Raw genomic sequence first — 19,127 nt, forward strand, 5'->3', positions numbered from 1 at the left:
TCAAGTTGAATATGTACCTATCTATTGGTTGAAAAAATTAATAGGGATTGTAGACATGTTATTCTTAATAGGACAGGACAGGATAATGGTTTTTGAACATTCTCCCTGCTGTATATTAGCTTTGCTTTTAAATAAATACAGTAGTGAGGTGTGTTTATCAGTGTTTATTCTCCCACTATTGGATAACAGGGGCTCCTTGATCTAAAATGATAGGTAAGTGATCCCCTCTACTGTCCTAAGGTCATTACTTATTGACACCTCCCCATTATGCCTAGTCAATGTGTGATAAAAGATTGCATGGAAATGACAGGCATGAACCAGGATCTTTTCTCCTCTGTCCTCCTTTTCATTTGCCTTTTGATGTTTCTGCTGCTATTTGGCACCTCCACTAGAAGATTAGAAGGGGAAAAGAGAGGAAATTAAGCTCTTTTCCTGCAGACTAGCAGTTCTGATTTTTAAAGGGTACCTCGGGGTATTGTTTCATCTACTTATGAGTTTCAGGAGTGTGTGTTTGTGTGTGTGGTAGTGGGGGAGAAGAGAAAGAGAGAAAGACAGAGAGAGAGAGACAGATATAATTAAACATGGAGTTTGAGTTTCCATGTTATCTGATTCTAGGAATTTAGTGTTGCCTCCATATTTATCAAGAATTATAGTCCTTTACCGTAATTTACTATAATGTATTATGTTTCTGTGTGTGTGTGTGTGTGTGTGTGTGTGTGTGTGAGAGAGAGAGAGAGAGAGAGAAGAGAGAGAAGAGAGAAATAGAGAGCGAGACAGAGACACACACAGAGAGAGAGAGAGAGAATTAAACGGATTTTCAGAGTTTCCACATTATCTGATTCTAGGAATTTAGTGTTGCTTCTATATTTACCAAGAATTACAGTCCTTTAATTATTATGGAGGATAACTAAAAATATCCTGCATAATAATTAAAAGTTCCTTATTTTCAAGTGGCATAATGACTTTCTGTGCTAAGATCACTTGAAAATGTTAATTAAAGAAATCTATTTGCTCAAAAAAACTAAATGTGCATACTTTACACCTGTGGCAAATAATATAAAATTATAATTTGCCTTTGAGCTTAATCAAAATCAGCTTTAAATTTATTAGGCACCTGACTTTTTTATTTTTAATTAAAGACCATTTTGTTCAGTATGTAGTTTAAATCATGGAAGCATAGTTACTTCTCAAGCAATTCCTTTAAGACTTGGGGCTGCTGTGTTTGAAGGGATCCAGGGGTTACAGTGTGGGCAGTTCCCCTATACCAATTTAAGGTTTTTCTTACTCAGTAAGATGTTTTCTAAGATGAAAGAGATGGGTATATTCTATGTAACAGAGATAAATGTAAAATTTTATTCACCCTATGGGAAAAATTTGGATAGATTCCTCTTGGCAGTGAAAGGTATAAAATGAACTTAAAGGATGACTCTCCATAACATAATATTGAGTGAAACAAGAATAAACACATTATGACTCCATTTATAAGATATTTTTAAGGTAAAATTAAGCAATTTATTGTTTAAGGACGCATGTTTGGTAAAACCATAATGAAAAACACATGGAAATGAACACAAAATACCATCTAATGCTTACTTTGGGGAACGGGAAGAGAGCCTCAAACAGAGAGATGTATGTGGAGGTTTCTACCACTTTAGTGTTATATTTCTAAAGTTGAGTTGTGAATACACAGATGTTGATTTCTATTCTAGTTCTTTACACTGTACATATGTTTTCTATACTCTTTTGGAACTATACTGTATTTTATGTATAGTTCAATAAGTGATAGTTCAATATGAATTGTTGATGTGATATGACTCACTCAAAAGAGTTAGTGTCTCTTGTACATAATATTGTTAAGAAACTTGGAGTTAAGGAAATTGAAGGTATTGTCATATCCAGCCTTGATCAGACCATGCTTTAGTACTTTGTTCAGTTATATGCAGCCCACTTTAAGAGTGATGCAGACAAACTAGATTATGTTTAGGGGACAGTGATGAGGCTCGTAATGATTCTTGAAACTATATATGATATATGATTCTTCATATATTTGAAGGGAAGACATGAGAATGAGAGCTTAGATTTATACTACATACTCAAAAGAATAGAATCAAAATTAATAGATGATGCAACAAGAAAATATTTTATTGTAACAAAAATAGATTTTATCATAACAGAATCAAGAACGTACTAATAACTACATTTGTTCAATGAGTCGTCTTGATACATAGTGAGTTTCTTACTGGTGGAGATGTTCTAGCACAGGTTGAATGATCTCTTGGTGGGTTGTTATCAGGAGATATGCCTAGAAGTCATTCTGGGTCCCGAAATTCTTCGAAGATTTCCAGAAATCTCTAGTCAACCTGAAATTTCTATTCAGGATCTCTTAGTTAAGTGGCAGCGGAGTGAGTAAAAGCACAGAGTCTAGAACCAGATTCCTGGGTTGAATCCTGGCGTTTTTCAATTACTACCTGTATAACCTTGAGAAAATTACTTCTCTGTGTTTCCTTTTTGCAATCCATAAAATGGGTCTATCAGCCTCACAGAGTGGTTGTAAGACTTAGAAGAATGCCACATAGTAAGTGCCACTAAATGTTTATTTTTTTAAGAAATAATTTTTTTCTAAAGATCAGTCATTCAATTTACTTTGAATCAATTACATTTTTGCTTTTGTTTTAAATGAAAAAACTTTATTTCTCTCTCTTCCTATGAGCAAATATATTTAATTATCCTCTGACATACAAGGGTATTGAAGTTTTTTTTTGTTTTTAATTTCGTGGGCCCTAAATTCTAACAATTCCAGTAAGTATAGAATTTTAAACTAAAAAATCTCTTAACCTGACTTAAGTGGCTTTAGAATAGCTTTGTTGCATTATCACAGAACCACAGAACCCAAAAAGCCAAGAAGAACCTGAAAGAATGATTTAGCTTCTCCTACTCTTGGAATTAGGTACCTTGTCTGCAAAGTCTCCTTGCCCTTGAGGGATTGCTGCAAAGCCTGTCTCATTGTTCAATCTTTGCATGGCTCCTTCAATCATTGCTAATACGAGGTGGATTGTCTGTTAAAAGTTAATGATGGTGAGCCAGGGAGTAGTGTTCTGTTTTCGGTTTATTTGCAACAGTGGAAAGGGCAAACCTATTCATCTCAATGAAAATGTAACTGTTTACACTGGAAGCTTAAATTTTAGGACACACCATGTCCTGCTTTTGAAAAGACAATTTGTAGGGTAAGAGATGTTACAGTGATATTATGGAGGCCACAAGAAGTATATTTTCTGGTCATTGGTAGAAAACAATGATTAAAATCAGGCTTCTTTTGTAGGAGATACTGGTCATGTTTTCTAAAATGTTGACTGTGAGAGAAGAAAACAAGAATTATTAAATCTAGATCTCTGATGGGAAGTAAGAACAGAAATGAGGACAGGTGAAAGGAAGGCTAGACATGGTTTACACAGGTACATTTCCTGCTGATGATTGGTAGTGGTTGGGAGGGGACAGAAGGCAGGGAGATGTGAATTGATTAGGCACGGAGTATACCTGGGAATGGTGAGACTTGAACCTCAAGTTATAACCTAAGATTCACATAAATCTTGAAAACCATACTCTTGTTTTCTTCCAAACATGGAGCCATACCTATTCTAACTTCTTATGAGTGATTTGAGCATTATGACACCTCTACAGGAGATAGAGAAAAGGCAGAGCAAGAGATTGTCAGCTTGGAATGCCTCTAGGTGATGCTGGAGATAGCATCAATCTGCTTATCAGGGCTTTCTGGGTGTGGTGTAACCCAGAATAGCAGTCAGGATAGGCTAGGTACTGCTGCTGTGACAAAGTATTTTCCAATCTTGATGGCTTACAACCTCAGAGGTTTATTTTCTTCTTATACTACATGCTTCCCCTGTTTCTCTCTCCTTCACAATTCTCTAGAATAGGGGTGTCCAATCTTTTGGCTTCCCTAAGCCACACTGGAAGAAGAAGAATTGTCTTGGGCCACACATAAAGTACATGAACACTAGCAATAGCTGATGAGCTTTAAAAAACATTGCAAAAAACTCTCATAATGTTTTAAGAAAGTTTACAAATTTGTGTTGGGCCTCATTCAAAGCTATCCTGGGCTACATGTGGCTGGTAGGCCATGGACTGGACAAGCTTGCCATAGAGGCTAGACAAGTAAGCTTTTTGTGTTTTCCTGTCTTGTTGGCACTTCCTGTTTGTCATAATCCTCTCCTTGCCATAGGGGTAATTCTCTGGGGCTATAATAGTTAAAGAACAACAAAAAAGAACATTGGTTTAATATTTTCAAAATGTTAACCCCTTTAAATATTTGATGAAGTGGAGATGTTATAAGAATAAATGTGAAAGCTATTAGAAAAATTCTGGTTAATTGGATATATATAGAGAAATATAGGCTGACTGCTAAATATATGCAGCCTTTCTAGCCTCATTGGTGGATGGTAATGCCATTTGGTGAGATGAGAATTGGTTGGGAGGTGGGGGAAGGTTTCGAGGGAGAAATCTGTCTAGACTTTTATTAATCTTTTGCTAGCTTAAAAAGTATAATTATAGGTGATTTTTTTCTTCCCTATTTTTTACCCCTAAATTTTTCGTAAAAGAGGCTTTGATAGTGAAATAACCTAATACTGAAGAACATATGTAGGTTACATTCTGAGGTCTGTGTCTGGGATATCCCAGGCTGGGTTGGGCCTGATCTGAGACTGAGGAATGTTGCTGAAGGAGGCTGGGATGAGCTTCCTGTGGTTTCTTAGATGGTCCTTGCTGGGTGGACAGGGTAGGGCATATGGCTCAGGTTGCCAAGATGGTGCTAAATGCCTTAATTTGGTTCAGAATGGTTTGATGGATGCTTTTGATTTTTTTTTTTTAATGCTTCTCAGCTTGAAAACATTTCCAGTTTTTGTCCTTTTCATGGGAATTTAATTGAACATAAGTAAGTTGGATGTTTTTCTTGTTAACTAGAAGACTTAATTGTGTAACATGACAAAGGAAAGAAAGAAAAAGGATTTATGATTCTAAAGAATGGGCAATTCCCTTGAAGGAGTGGGTCATTCAGTGAAGCTGTTTGTTTGACCTGGGTTTTCTTTAAGTTTATTGTTCTCACTCAGTTGAGATTTTGACTGTTTCTGACTACCTTCCTCAACTCTATCACTCTTTCTATGGCTTGTGGTTGGAAAACAGGGCCATCCAAGTAGCTTGTTGGGTCCCAGGCAAATGCCCTTTGACTCTCAACACCTTTTTAGAAAGGTACATTCTCTTTCAAGGAAAAATGAAGCCATGTAAGGGAAGCTTATGTACAAAATAGGATAATCCAGTTAACTCAGGTTATGGTGATTTGTCCTTTTTGTGTGTTTGTTTCAGCTGTTGCTAATGAAAACTCTTATAGAAGAATTTAGTTATTTCTTTATTTTATTTAGTTAATAATTTTAGTAAATAGATTTACTTTTTCTATGGCAAATGAGAACCTAGCAATACTACAGAATCATAGGACATATACATATACAAGACACTTATTGATCTTCCCACAACATCTAACATTTCTACATGTTTTGAAATGTTTCTTCAGTAGACGTGTTCTGAAATGTTTTGAAATGTTTCTTCTAAAAACTGTTCACTCCTTTCTCCCTAAATGTGTATTATATGTTGGTATTATACTGGGTGCTCAGAATTATCTTTAAGAATGATGGGGTGTGCCGGGCATGTGGCTCATGCCTGTAATCCCAGTACTTTGGGAGGCTGAGGTGGGTGGATCACCTGAGCCCAGGAGTTCCAGACCACCTTGAGTAACATGGAAACCCTGTCTCTACTAAAAACACAAAAACTAGCCAGGTGCCTGTAGTCCCAGCTACTGGGGAGACAGGCATGAGAATCACTAGAACCCAGGAAGCAGAGGTTGCAGTGAGCCGCGATTGTGCCATTGCACGCCTGGGTGACAGAGTGAGATTCTGTCTCAAAATAAAAATAAAACAAAATAAATAATGATGAGGCCCAATTGGTTTCTCAAGAAGTGCACTTGGTTTCTCAAGTTGCCCACTTGGCCCTCCCGCAAGTTGTACTTTACTTTACTTTTCCTTCCTTTCCTTACTGTTCTAAAGCTTTTAAATAAACTTTCACTCCTGCTCTGAAAAAAAAAAGAATGATGGGAAACACAGGGGCTGCTAAAATCAAGATCAAGTACTGTACCTGGTCTTGGGCTGCTTATAAGCTAGTTGGAAAGAAAAGACACACACTTGGAAAGATAGCTAAAATATGACAAATAGCTAAAATATGACAAGTGTCATGTGAGCAAAACATAGAAAAAAAGGCCATGGAAGTTCAGCAAGGGTATATTCTCTGTGCACAGAACAATCTGATAAGCCTTCTCAGAAGAAATGGAATTGGAGCTGGGATCTGAGGTTTAGATTAGCAGAGATGGCAGTGGGAAGGACATTTCAGGGAGGAAAGAAGCAAAGGCACAGAAATGAAAAAGTAGAATACATGTTTGGGTGGGGCAGGATGATGAAAGCAACGAGAAGATTAATTTGTTTGGAGCAGAAACCCTCCCATCCCCATCACCAATCCTATTAACTCAAAGGTTCATTTAGTTAAAGTACAGTAAAGCTTCAGTCCCTTACTTGCCCTTTTGAGTCCCAGTTTCCTTATTTGTAAAATGAGGTTAATCATACCTACCAGCCATAGATTAAATTATTAAATGATTAAATGGATTAAATGAGGTAGGATACTAAAAGGAAGGTGTTGAGCAGGGTTCCTCACACTTTATCATCCCTCTTCACTCAATTCATTGCATTCAATTTAATTCCAGTGCTGTCTGTCATACTATCAAGACATCTCCTATGCTACTCCCCCTTGAGGATAATTTAAATTTGACTGTTATTGCATTTCTCTAAACTAGTTTCTATTCACCTTCTGGTTTAGGAGAATTTTCTTGGCATAAGCCATCTGTATATGCAAAGGAGACCAATGTCACATTTGAGGGCTTTAAATAATTCCTCACTAACCAGTTCAGGGTGGCTAGAGTATAACAAGCTAAAAGGGAGTGGTTGGCAATAAGAAAGGTGTCTCAGTTTGTTTTCTCTTGCTATAACAGAATACTTGAAACTGGCTAATTTATAAAGAAAAGGAATTTATTTCCTACAGTTATGGAAGATGAGAAGTCCAGAGTTCAGCAGCTGCATCTGGTAAGAGCCTTTTTTTTTTTTTTTTTTTTAAGTTTTGATTCTTTTTTTTGTTGTTGTTGTTGTTTTGTTTATTTTATTTTATTTTATTATTATTATACTTTAAGTTTTAGGGTACATGTGCACAATATGCAGGTTAGTTACATATGTATACATGTGCCATGCTGGTGTGCTGCACCCATTAACTCGTCATTTAGCATTAGGTATATCTCCTAATGCTATCCCTCCCCACCCCCCCACCCCACAACAGTCCCCAGAGTGTGATGTTCCCCTTCCTGTGTCCATGTGTTCTCATTGTTCAATTCCCACCTATGAGTGAGAACATGCGGTGTTTGGTTTTTTGTCCTTGTGATAGTTTACTGAGAATGATGATTTCCAATTTCATCCATGTCCCTACAAAGGATATGAACTCATCATTTTTTATGGCTGCATAGTATTCCGTGGTATATATGTGCCACATTTTCTTGCTAATGGGGATGCTGCAGAGTCCGGAGGCAGTGCAGAGCATCACGTGGCAAGGGGGCTGAGTGCGCTAACATGCTAGCTTAGGTTTTTCTTCCTTTTCCTATATAGCCACAGTTCCCTTCCAATGATAACTCACTATTTCATTAATCTGTGAATAGACTAAGTCATTCATGAGGGCAGAGCCCTCATGACCCAATCACCTCTTAAATGCTTCACTTCTCAATACTGCCTGATATGGTTTTGGCTGTGTCCGCACCTAAATCTCATACTGAATTGTAGCTCCCATAATCCCTGCATGTCATGGAAAAAACCCCATGGGAGGTAATTGAATCATGGCAGTGGTTACCTCCATATCATGTTCTCATGATATTGAGTGAGTTCTTATGAGATCTGATGAGATCTCATGAGATCTGATGGTTTTAGAAGGGGCTTTCCCCCACTTCTCTCTGCACATCTCCTGCTGCCATGTGAAGAAGGACGTGTTTGCTTCCCCTTCCACCATGATTGTAAGTTTCTTGAGGCCTCCCCCACCCTGTGGAACTGTGAGTCAATTAAACCTCCTTCCTTTATAAATTACCCAGTCTCAGATATGTCCTTATAGAGGTGGGAGAAGGGACTAATACAGTAAATTGGTACCACAGAGAGTGGGGCGCTGCTGTAAAGGTACCTGAAAATGTGGAAGTAACTTTGGAACTGGGTAACAGGCAGAGGTTGAAACCATTTGGAGGGCTCAGAAGACAGGAAAATGTGGGAAAGTTTGGAAACTCTTAGAGACTTGGAGGGCTAAGAAGGCAGGAAGAAGTGGGAAAGTTTGGAACTTCCTAGAGACTTGTCGAATGGCTTTGACTAAAATGCTGATAGTGATATGGGCAATAAAGTCCAGGCTGAGGTGGTCTCAGATGGAGATGAGGAACTTGTTGGAAACTGGAGTAAATGTCACTCTTGCTATGCAAAGAGACTGGCGGCATTTTGCCCCTGCCCTAGAGATCTGTGAAACTTTAAACTTGAGAGAGACGATTTAGGGAATCTGACAGAAGCAATTTCTAAGTGGCAAAGTGTTCAAGAGGAAGCAGAGCTTAAAAGTTTGGAAAATTTGCAGCCTGATGATGTGACAGAAAAGAAAAACCCATTTTCTGGGGAGAAATTCAAGCCGGCTGCTGAAATTTGCATATGTGATGAGGAGCCGAATGTTAATCACTGAGGCAATGTGGCAGCTGTTTTCAGGGCATGTCAGAAACATGTCAAAGTTCTCAGGTATCCCATAATCCCCATGGGTCATGGGAAGGACTTAGTGGGAGGTAATTGAATCATGGGGGCGGTTACCTCCATGCTGTTCTGATGATAGTGAGTGAGTTCTCATGAGAGCTGATGATTTTATAAGGGGCTTTCCCCTCCTTTTCTCTGCACTTCTCTCTCTTGCCACCATGTGAAGGAGGACGTGTTTGGTTCCCCTTCCACCATGATTGTAAGTTTTCTGAGGCCTCCCCCACCATGCTGAACTGTGAGTCAATTAAACATCTTTCCTTTATCAATTACCGAGTCTTGGGTATGTCCTTATTAGCAGCATGAGAATGGACTAATTCTCTGCCACATTTGGGATAAAATTTCAACACAAATTTTGGTTTGCTATTCAAACCATAGCAAAAGGATACTTTCCCTCTTGTAGTTTTATCAACATCTTCCAGGACATAAATTTAATGGTAAACAACAGGTAAAATAAATGACATTGCTCAAAGGAATGCAATTAAAACCTAACTGCTATTGCATTTAATCCATAGAGGAATGTGACCCAGGTCTGGGGAGAGGGAGCACTGCATTATGTTTCATTCTCATGCCATGTGAGAATGTTTATACCAGCTTGAGTTGTTGTGATGGGGTCGTCCATATCATTTGGTTCTTGTCCTTGTGACTCACCGCTTCTGCTGTAGAGTTAGCTTCCTGCAGTGGAAAAGGGAGGAGTTATTTTCCAGACCATATGGAGTAGAAAACAGCAGATTGACATAGGTTTTGTGGAAGCTAAAGGCACATGAACTGAAGCCTCCCAGAGTGTAACCTTGCAAAACTCTTTAAAATAGCATTTTCATAGAGGTGTTTAGTATTTAGGATCTATCTTAAAACCTTAAGATTCCAAAGTTAGCTTACAGAAAATAGGCAAGAGAGGATAAATTGTATTAGGTATGGAATTTCACTGCCTCTGCTTGGAGAAGCTGGAGAAAAGAATGCTTCCCTTTGATTTACCTGGGCTGGGGAGTATGACAATGTCCATGTGTGTGTATAGGAGATTCTTGTACTTAAACTCTGTAAATGTGTGTTTCTGTGGTCCTATGCTGGGTGGAGGGTTCAACTAAGGTATTGTTAAGGAATATGGATGAGCCAAAAAGACTGGAAAGTTTCAAATGCATGTGTGTTTCCAACTAATTTTGGAGAAAACTTTTTTTGGCATCGAACACTGGCAATTTATAGACTTGTTGATTAATAGTGGATTTACCTTTAGAGTGTACCTGGATTATAGAGGAATCTAGCTTCCCTGTCTAACTCATTTATCATAAGCTTACTGAATAACTGCTATGGACTATGCATGTGTTAGATGCTGGGGTAGAAAGATAAATAGGACACAGTCCCACAGGAATTATAGTCTAGTGGAGAGAGGTGTATATAAACAGTCACAGAACAATGTGATAAGTATTATGATGAAGGAATATGTAATAACTGCTAGCAAAGAGAAGGAAACATTTAAAACTGGTTGGGAGTGGAGGGAAAAGTCAGAGAAAGCTCTATAAAAAAGCTAACTATATAATATGTTTGGTAGGATGAGTTACTTGGCAAATGGGCTGGAGTAACACACCCAGTTGGGGAATATGTTGCCTCCAAAATCCAAAGAGCCCCATTAGGCATTGTGCTTTTCTTTTCTTTTCTTTTTTTTAACTGTAGGAAGCACCAGATGCAATAGCTTATTCCTTGCCTTTTAATTCTTTTAATTCCTGCAAGATAAATAATCCAAGCCAAAATGAAGCAGAAATATCATTAGACTGTCACCAGTTAAGGCTCCAGATTAATTGTCTGAGAGGTAGAGAAGAGAAACAGGAAAGCAGAAATAGACTTTAATTTAAAACACAAGCAAGTAAGAGTGGATCAGTCAAGGGGTTCTGGCAAGAAACACAGAAGAAACACAGCATATTCTGAAGAGTAGGACTGATTTGTGAAGAGACTATGTCAGAGCCGTGATAAGAAAACCAACAAAGGATGGTGAGGCACCCAGGGACTAGCAACATCAGGGAGCTATTAGTACTCTTGGGGCTGCAGGGGCCAGGGAAGGAAATGGTGTTAATGAGCCCAGTGAAAGCTGGCGTCATGGAGGAGGGGAAATAGTTTATCATGAAAACAGAACTATGGCCCCTCACTCACAATCACTTCCAGACATGAACCACTTTACAGACTCAGAACACCCTGAATGAAGGGAAGGCTGGATCCCCTTGAGGAAGGACCCCTGTACGTGGACAAATATTTACACTGTTAATATTCCTCCCAGAATTCCACAAAGAGATTTATGCCTTTTTAATGGTACTGTGCATTGGGAAAAAAACCAAAACAAATAATTTGAACTTTCAGAGATTACGGGACACTGGCTCTGAAGTGACAGTAATTCCAGGAGACTCAACACATCACTGTGGTCTACCAGTCAGAGTAGGGGCTTATAGAGGTCAGGTGATTAGTGAAGCTTTGGCTCCAGTTTATCTCACAGTGGGCCCGATGGGTACCTGAACACATCCTGTGATTATTTCTCCAGTTCTAGAATGCATAATTGCAATAGATACATTCAGCAGCTGTTGGAATCCCCTCATTGGTTCCCTTACCTGCACAGTAAGGACTACTGTAGTGGGAAAGACCTAGTGGGAGCAGCCACTAGAACTGCCTCTACAGAGGAAAATAGCAAACGAAAAGGAATGCTGCATTTTTGGAGGAATTGCAGAGATTAGTGCTGCCATCAAGGACTTGAAAGATGCAGGGGTGATGATTACTACTCCCCACTCAACTCTCTTATTTGGCCTGTGCATAGAACAGATGGATCTTGGAGAATAGCAGTTAAGTAAGCTTAACCAGGAGGTGATTCCAATTGCTGCATTTCATTGCTTGAGCAAACTAACACATCCCTTGGTACCTGGTATGCAGCTATTGATCTGGCAAATGCTTTTCCTTCATACCTGTCAATAAAAACCATCAGAAGCAGTTTGCCCTCAGCTGGAAAGGCCAGTAATATACCTTCACTATTCTACCTCAGAAGTAGATCAACTCTCCAGCCTTACACCATAATTTAGTTCACATGGATCTTGATCATCTTTCTCTTCAAAAGGATATTATACTGGTTTGTCATATTAGTGACATTATGCTGTTTGGAAGTAGTGAGCAAGAAGTAGCAACTACTCTAGACTTAAGTCATTTGCATTTCAGAAGGTGGGAAATAAATCAGACAAAAATGGAAAGACTTTCTATCTCAGTAAAATGTCTAAGGGTGACAACCCCCTCACCCCCCACCACTGCCAAAAAAATAAGAACAATGCTTAATGGACCTCTTTGGATTTTGGAGTCAACATATTCCTCATTTGGGTATGTTACTCCAGACGATTTGCCAAGTAACCTGAAAAGCTGCTAATTTTAAGTGGAGCCTAGAACAGGGGAAGGCTCTACAACAGGTCCAGGCTGCTATGCAAGCTGCTTTGGCTCTTGCATCATATGATCCAACAGACCCAATGGTGCTTAAAATGTCAGTGGCAGGTAGGGAAGCTATTTGGAGCCTCTGCCAGGCTCCTATAAGTAAATTTAGGCATAGTCCTTTAGGATTTTGGAATAAAGCTCTGCCATCCTCTGCACATAACTATTTTTTTTTTTTAAGGAACAGCTGATGGCCTACTACAAGGCCTTAATAGAGACTGACTGCTTAATCATGGGCCACAAAGTTACGGTGCAACTTGAGCTGCCCATCATGGTGTTTTGACTCACCAAGCCATAAGTTTGGGCATATACCACTTCAAATGGAAGTGGTATATATGTGATAGGACCTAAGAAGGCCCCAAAGGCACAAGTAAGTTACACAAAGAAGTGGTCTAAATGCCAATGGTTTCAACTCCTGTTACACTGCCTTCTCTCCCTCAGTCTGCACTTATGGCCTCATGAGGAGCTCCCTATCATCTTAGTACATTTTCTGTTGCTATACCGGAATCAAGCAGACTGGGTAATTTATAAAGAGTAGAAGCTTATTTGGCTTACAGCCTTAGAGGCTGGAAGGTTCAAAAGCATGGTGGCAACTTCCAGTGAGGGCTTTTCATACTGCATTATAACATGATGGAGAAGTGGAAGGAGAAGTGGGTGTGTGTGAAATGATCAAAACATGAGGAGTGGCCTCAGTTTATAATACCCCCAGCCCAATCTTGTGGTAATGAATCAAGTTCCATGACAGTGAGAACTCATTCCCCAGAGAATTAACTGAGTCCTTCAAGAGTGACATTAATCCCGTTTAAGGACTCAATGATGTCTTCTTCTTCTTTCTTCTTTCTTCTTCTTCTTCTTTCTTCTTTCTTCTTCTTTCTGAGACAGGGTCTCACTCTATCACCCAGGCTGGAGTGCAGTGGTGTGATCTTGGCTCACTGTGACCTCAACTTCTTGGGCTCAAACAATTCTCCCACCTCAGCCTCCTGAGTAGCTGGAACTACAGGCATGCACCACCATGCCTGGCTAATTTTTTATTTCTTGTAGAGATGGGGTTTTGCCACATAGCCCAGGCTGATCTCAAACTCCTGCACTCAAGCAATCTTTCCTCCTTGACCTCCCAAAGTGCTGGGATTATAGGCATGAGGCACTGCACCCAGCCACAATGACTTTTTAAAGTCCCTACCTCCCAACACTGTTGCACCAAGAACCAAATTTCTAACACATTAATTCTGAGGGTACACTCAAACTATAGCACCTATGATCAATTGATAGGAGAAAAGATTACTCAGACCTAGTTTATAGATAGTTCTGTATGATATACAGGAATCAATGGGTGAAAAGTGAGAGTTGCACCATTCACAATTACATTCCATTCACATTCACAGTTTGCTAATGACCCACTAGCAAAACTTTTTTTTCCTTGTTCCTATGACCCTGTTCTCTGCTGGCCTAGAAGTCTTAGTTCCAAATGGAGAAATGGTTCCACCAAGAGACACAACAATGATTCCATTGAACTGCAAGATAAGAGTGCCACCTGGACACTTTGAACATGCCTCTGAATCAGCAGGAAAAGAAGGGAGTTATTGTGTAGACTGAGTGAAGTAGATTGCCTTCCCCAGTATGGTTGGGCTTCGTGCAATCCATTGAAGGCCTGCATAGAACAAAAAGAAGAAAAAAATAGAAGTCACTCTTTGCTTGACTGTCTTCCAGCTGGGACATTGATTGTCCCCTGGCTTTGCCCTAGAACTTGTGCTAGAACTTACATCTTTGGATCTACAGGTTCTCAGATCTTTGAACTCAGACTGAAACTTATACCATTGGCTCTCCTGGTCCTTACCCACTGGACTCAGAGAAGAAGTATCTCACTGGCTTTCTTGGTCCTCCTGCTTGATGACTGTAGATCCTGAAAATTTCTAGCTTCCATAACCATGTGAGTCAATTTCTTCTAATAAATATATATCTATATTTACATCTTCATCTATATCTTTATCTTCTATTCTGTTTCTCTGGATAATTCATACCAATACATATTTTGGTACTGAAAAGTGTTTGTAGTACTGTCGTAACAAATACCTAAACATGTGGAAGTGGCTCTGGAATTGGGTAATGAATAGAGGCTGGAAGTGTTTTGAGGTGCATGCTAGAAATATGGATGTTAAGAGCAATTCTGATGAGCTCTCAGATGAAATGAGAAACATATTTTTGGAAACTGGAAGAAAGGCGATCTTTGTTATAATATGGAAAAGAATTTGGCTGAATTATGTTTGGGTTCTAGTGTTTGTGGAAGGTAGATCTTGCAAATGATGATATTGGATATTTAGTTGAGGATATGTCTAAGCAAATGTTTAAGAAGTGGCTTGGTTCCACCTGACTGCTTATACTAAAACCTGATAAGAGACAGTTGAAGAAGGGATTGTTAAAGGATAAGTTGAAGAAGGAATTGTTAAGCAAAAAGGAACCTGAATTTGAAGATTTGGAACAGTTTCAGCCTACGTATATTGCAAAAAAATGAAAAAGTATTCAGAAGAGAACACCAAGGGTGTGCCTGGACTGTCATTCAATGAAGAGCTTATGGGACTATATAAGCAGCAACATTGCCAGTTTAAACTGAAGGAGATGCAGAAAGGACAAAAGGAAGGAAGGTTATTAGACTCATCGGGATTTGTGGGGGAAAAGATGAAAGAGTCTTTTGGCTGTGAACATGTGCTATCCTTCAATAAGAGGAAAAATGACCCTAAAGGTAATTCAGAAATTAACAGAGCCACCATCTTGTTTTCAATAAGTCAGATGCCCTCTTTCTTGAAGCTGTGAGGCCAGGACCACTTTGTTGTGCTGAAGGATCAGGACACCTTGAAGAACCCTGGGGACAGGGTGCCTGGAAGGGCCATGAATACAGGATCTCTGCCCCCATGGGTTTTGAAGATAGGACCCCAGTGGGTCTGGAAGATAGAGAATCAAGTCAAAGAGAATGATTCTTGAGCCTTAAGATCTGATGGAATGTATCTTGCTAGGTTTTAGATTTGTTTGGGACTAATCACCCTTTTCTTTCCTATTTTTCTCTCCTGTAATAGAAAGGTCTTTCCTATGGCTGGCTCACCATTTTAGAAGCACATGGCTTGTTTGGTTTCACAGATTCAGAGCTGAATCTGAAGAGGAATTTTGCTTCAGGATGAATTGTACCTTGAGTCTCACTCATACTTGATTCAAATGGTATTTCGATAAGACTATGGACTTTAGACTTTAGAGTTGATGCTGGCATAAGTTCAGACTTTTGAGGCTGTTGGGATGAAATAAATGTACTGTGCATACAATAAGAACATAAATTTTGGGGGGCCAGGGGTGGAATATTATGGACTGAATGTTTCTGTCATCACTGAATGTCATGTGTTAAAACCCTAACTACCAATGTAATGTGGTTTGAAGATGGGGCATTTGCACAATAATTATAGCTAGGTGAAGTCATGAGGATGGGAATCCTCATGATGGGATTGTTGTACTTCTAAGGGGAAGATCCTCTCTCTCTCTCTCTCTCTCGGCTCCCCACTCCCCAACTCTACCTTAGGTGAGAGCACAGAGAGAAAGTGGCCATCTAAAAGCTGGAAAGATAACCCTCACCAGAACTCAAACATACTGGCACCTGATCTCATACTTACAGCCTCCACAAACGTGATAAAAAAAAAATTCTGTAACTTAAGACCTGTAGCCTATGGCTGGCATTTTGTTATAGCAGCCCAAGCACACTAAAACAGTCAATTAAGTTTATAATGTTATTCAGATCTTCTATCACTCATCAACTAATTTTTTGTGTCTACTTGTCCTGTTAATTAGTAATAGAGGTGTGTCCGAAGTCTCCAACTGTAATTGTATATTTGTCTATTTCTCCTTTCAGTTCTATAGATTTTGCTTTATTTTGGAGTTTTATTGGGTGCATATACATGTAGCAATATTATGTCTTTTTAATGAATTGACCCTTTTATAATTATGTAATGTTGATGTTAATATACCTTATTCTGAATACTACTTTAGCTAATATTAATATAAGCACTGCAGCTTCCTTTAATTAATAGTATAATTTTTCCATCCTTTTACTTTTTCCTTTGTCTTTATAAGTAGATTTATTGTAGACAACGTATAATTGCATTTTACTTGTTTGTCCAACCTGACAATGTTAGGCTTTAATTGGAGTGCTAATTCCAGATGTATTTAATGTAAGTATTGATATGTTTGGGTTTAAATAGACCATCTTGCTAAATGTTTTCTACTTTTCCCATTGGTTCCTTGTTTTTCCTTTCCTCTTTTAGTGCCTACTTTTGAACTAAATATTTTTCATTATTATATTTATTTTCAAAATTGGCTTATTAGTGGTTTCTCTAGGATTTAAACATCTTTAACTTATCACAGTTTACTTCCAAATGTATCACTTTACATAGAGTGTAGTAGCTTTACCACATATACTTCTATTTCCTTTCTTCCAACCTTAGTGCTATTGTTGTTACAGTTTTTACTTCTGTGTGTATTATCAACCCTATAATATATTGTTACTATTATAGTTTTAGACAATTATATTTTAAAGGAATTCAAAATTTAAAACATCTTTTATACTTAACCATATTTTTACCATTTCTATGCTCTTCATTCTTTCACACAGATGTAATTTTCTATCTGGTATCATATTTCTTGTGCCTAAAGAACTTTCAATAGGTTAGTTGCAGGTCTGCTGGCAATGAATTCCCTAAGCTTTTGTTGGTCTGAGAAAGTTTTTATTTTATCTTTATTCTGAAAGCTATTTTTGCTGGATATATCATTATCAGTTTATTGTTGTGCTTGTTTTATTACTTTGAAGATGTTACATCATCTGCTGAACTGCATAGTTTCTAAAAAGAAGTCTGGTATGATTCTTATCTTCCTCCCTATGTAATGTTTCCTTTTTCTTTTTCTACATCAAGATTTTTCCCTTTAAACTTGAATTTCAGCAGTTTGACTATAATTTTCATAGCTGTGTTTTTAAAATTTTTGTTTATATTGCTTATAGTTTTCTGAGATTCTTTGGTCTGGTTTTTTTTTTTTTTTTTTTTTTTTTGCTTTTTGTTTTTGTTTTTGCCTTCAATTTACTTCAGACAATTCTTGACCATTACCTCTTCAAATATTTCTTTGGTTCTTGCTGTCTTCTTATTCTGGAGATACAAGTCCATGTATATTAGACTGTTTGGTTTTATTCCCTAATTTTTGGATGATCTGTTCTTTTTTCCCATGCATTTAATTATTTAATTTTCAGTAGTTCCTGTCATCAAGTTCATCAATTATTTCCTCATTGTGTCTAGTCTACAGATAAAGTTGTCAAAGGAATAATAATAATAAAAAAACTCTAGAATTTCCATTGGTATTGGTTTCCTATTGCTGCTGTAACAAATTACCACAATGCTACTAGCTTAAAACTACACCACTTTATTATACTAAAGTTCTGGAATTCAGAAGTCTGAAATGGGTCTCAGACTTGTCTAAAATCAAGGTGTCAGTAAGGCTGCATTCCTTTAGGAGACTCTAGAGGAGGATCTATTTCCTTACCTTTTCCATCTTCTAGAGACCAACTGAATTCCTTATCTCAGGACCTCTTTCTCCATCTTTAAAGCCATGTTCTCTTTCTCCATCTTTCTCCATCTTTAAAGCCAAACTGCAAATCATCTCCAAATTACTCTGTCTCTCCTGGCTCCCTCTTTCACAGTCCTTGTGATTACATTGAGCCTATGAGGATAATCCTGGATAATATTCTCATATCATGATCCTTAACTTAGTAACATTTGTAAAGTCCCTTTTGCCATGTAAGGTAATATAGTCACAGGTTCAGAGAAGTAGGACATGGACATCTTTGGTAATAATGGGGTGTCCCATTATTGTGCTGATGGCACCATCTGATTCTCAGGATTTCCACCTTTAGTAGGTAGAATGGTGGCCTCTCAAAAGATATATCTATGTCCAAATCCCCGGAACCTGTGAATGTTATCTTACTTGGAAAACGGGTATTTGCAGATGAATGAAGTTCAGGTTCTTGAGAGTAGATCATCCTGGATTACTTGTGTGATTCCTAAATTCAATGATAAGTGTGTTTGTAATATACAGAAGAAGTTAAGACACAGACAGACAGAGGAGATGGCAATATGAAGATAGAGGCTGAGATTGGAGTGCTGTGGCCACAAGTCAAGAAAGCCAAGGAATGCTGACTGCCCCCAGAAGCTGCAAAAAGCAAGGATTTTCCCTTTGCACCTCCAGGAGTGTGGCTCTGCTGACACCTTGATTTCAGACTTGAGGCTTCTAGAACTGAGAGAATAATTTTCTCTTATTTTAAGCCACCCAGTTTGTGGTAATTTGTTATGGTACCCCTAGGAAAAGAATACATCTTTCTGTTGAAATCTTTATCTCTTTAAGTATGTATCATATTTTTTCCACTAGATCCTTTAATGTATTAATTATAATTATTTTAAAGTTCCTGTTTGTTAGTTTCAACATCTGGACCAAATTCTGAGTTTGTTTAATCTCTTGACAATGGGTTGTTATGTTCTTGCTTTTTGTGTATATGGCAATTTTGTTTACATACCAGATAATGTGTACAAAATAACATTAGAAACTGAGCTAAATAATATTTATGCCCAGCAGTAGGCATGCTTCTTCTTCTGTTAGATCATGAGTCTTTGGGCAGTTGAGGCTCTCTGATATGTACATGAGCTGAGTTTAAGTTTGCTGTTGTCGTGTTGATATATTGTTATATTCAGTGAA

This window comes from Pan troglodytes, chromosome 10 (assembly GCF_028858775.2).
Source record: "Pan troglodytes isolate AG18354 chromosome 10, NHGRI_mPanTro3-v2.0_pri, whole genome shotgun sequence".
In the NCBI taxonomy this organism is placed as follows: Eukaryota; Metazoa; Chordata; class Mammalia; order Primates; family Hominidae; genus Pan; species Pan troglodytes.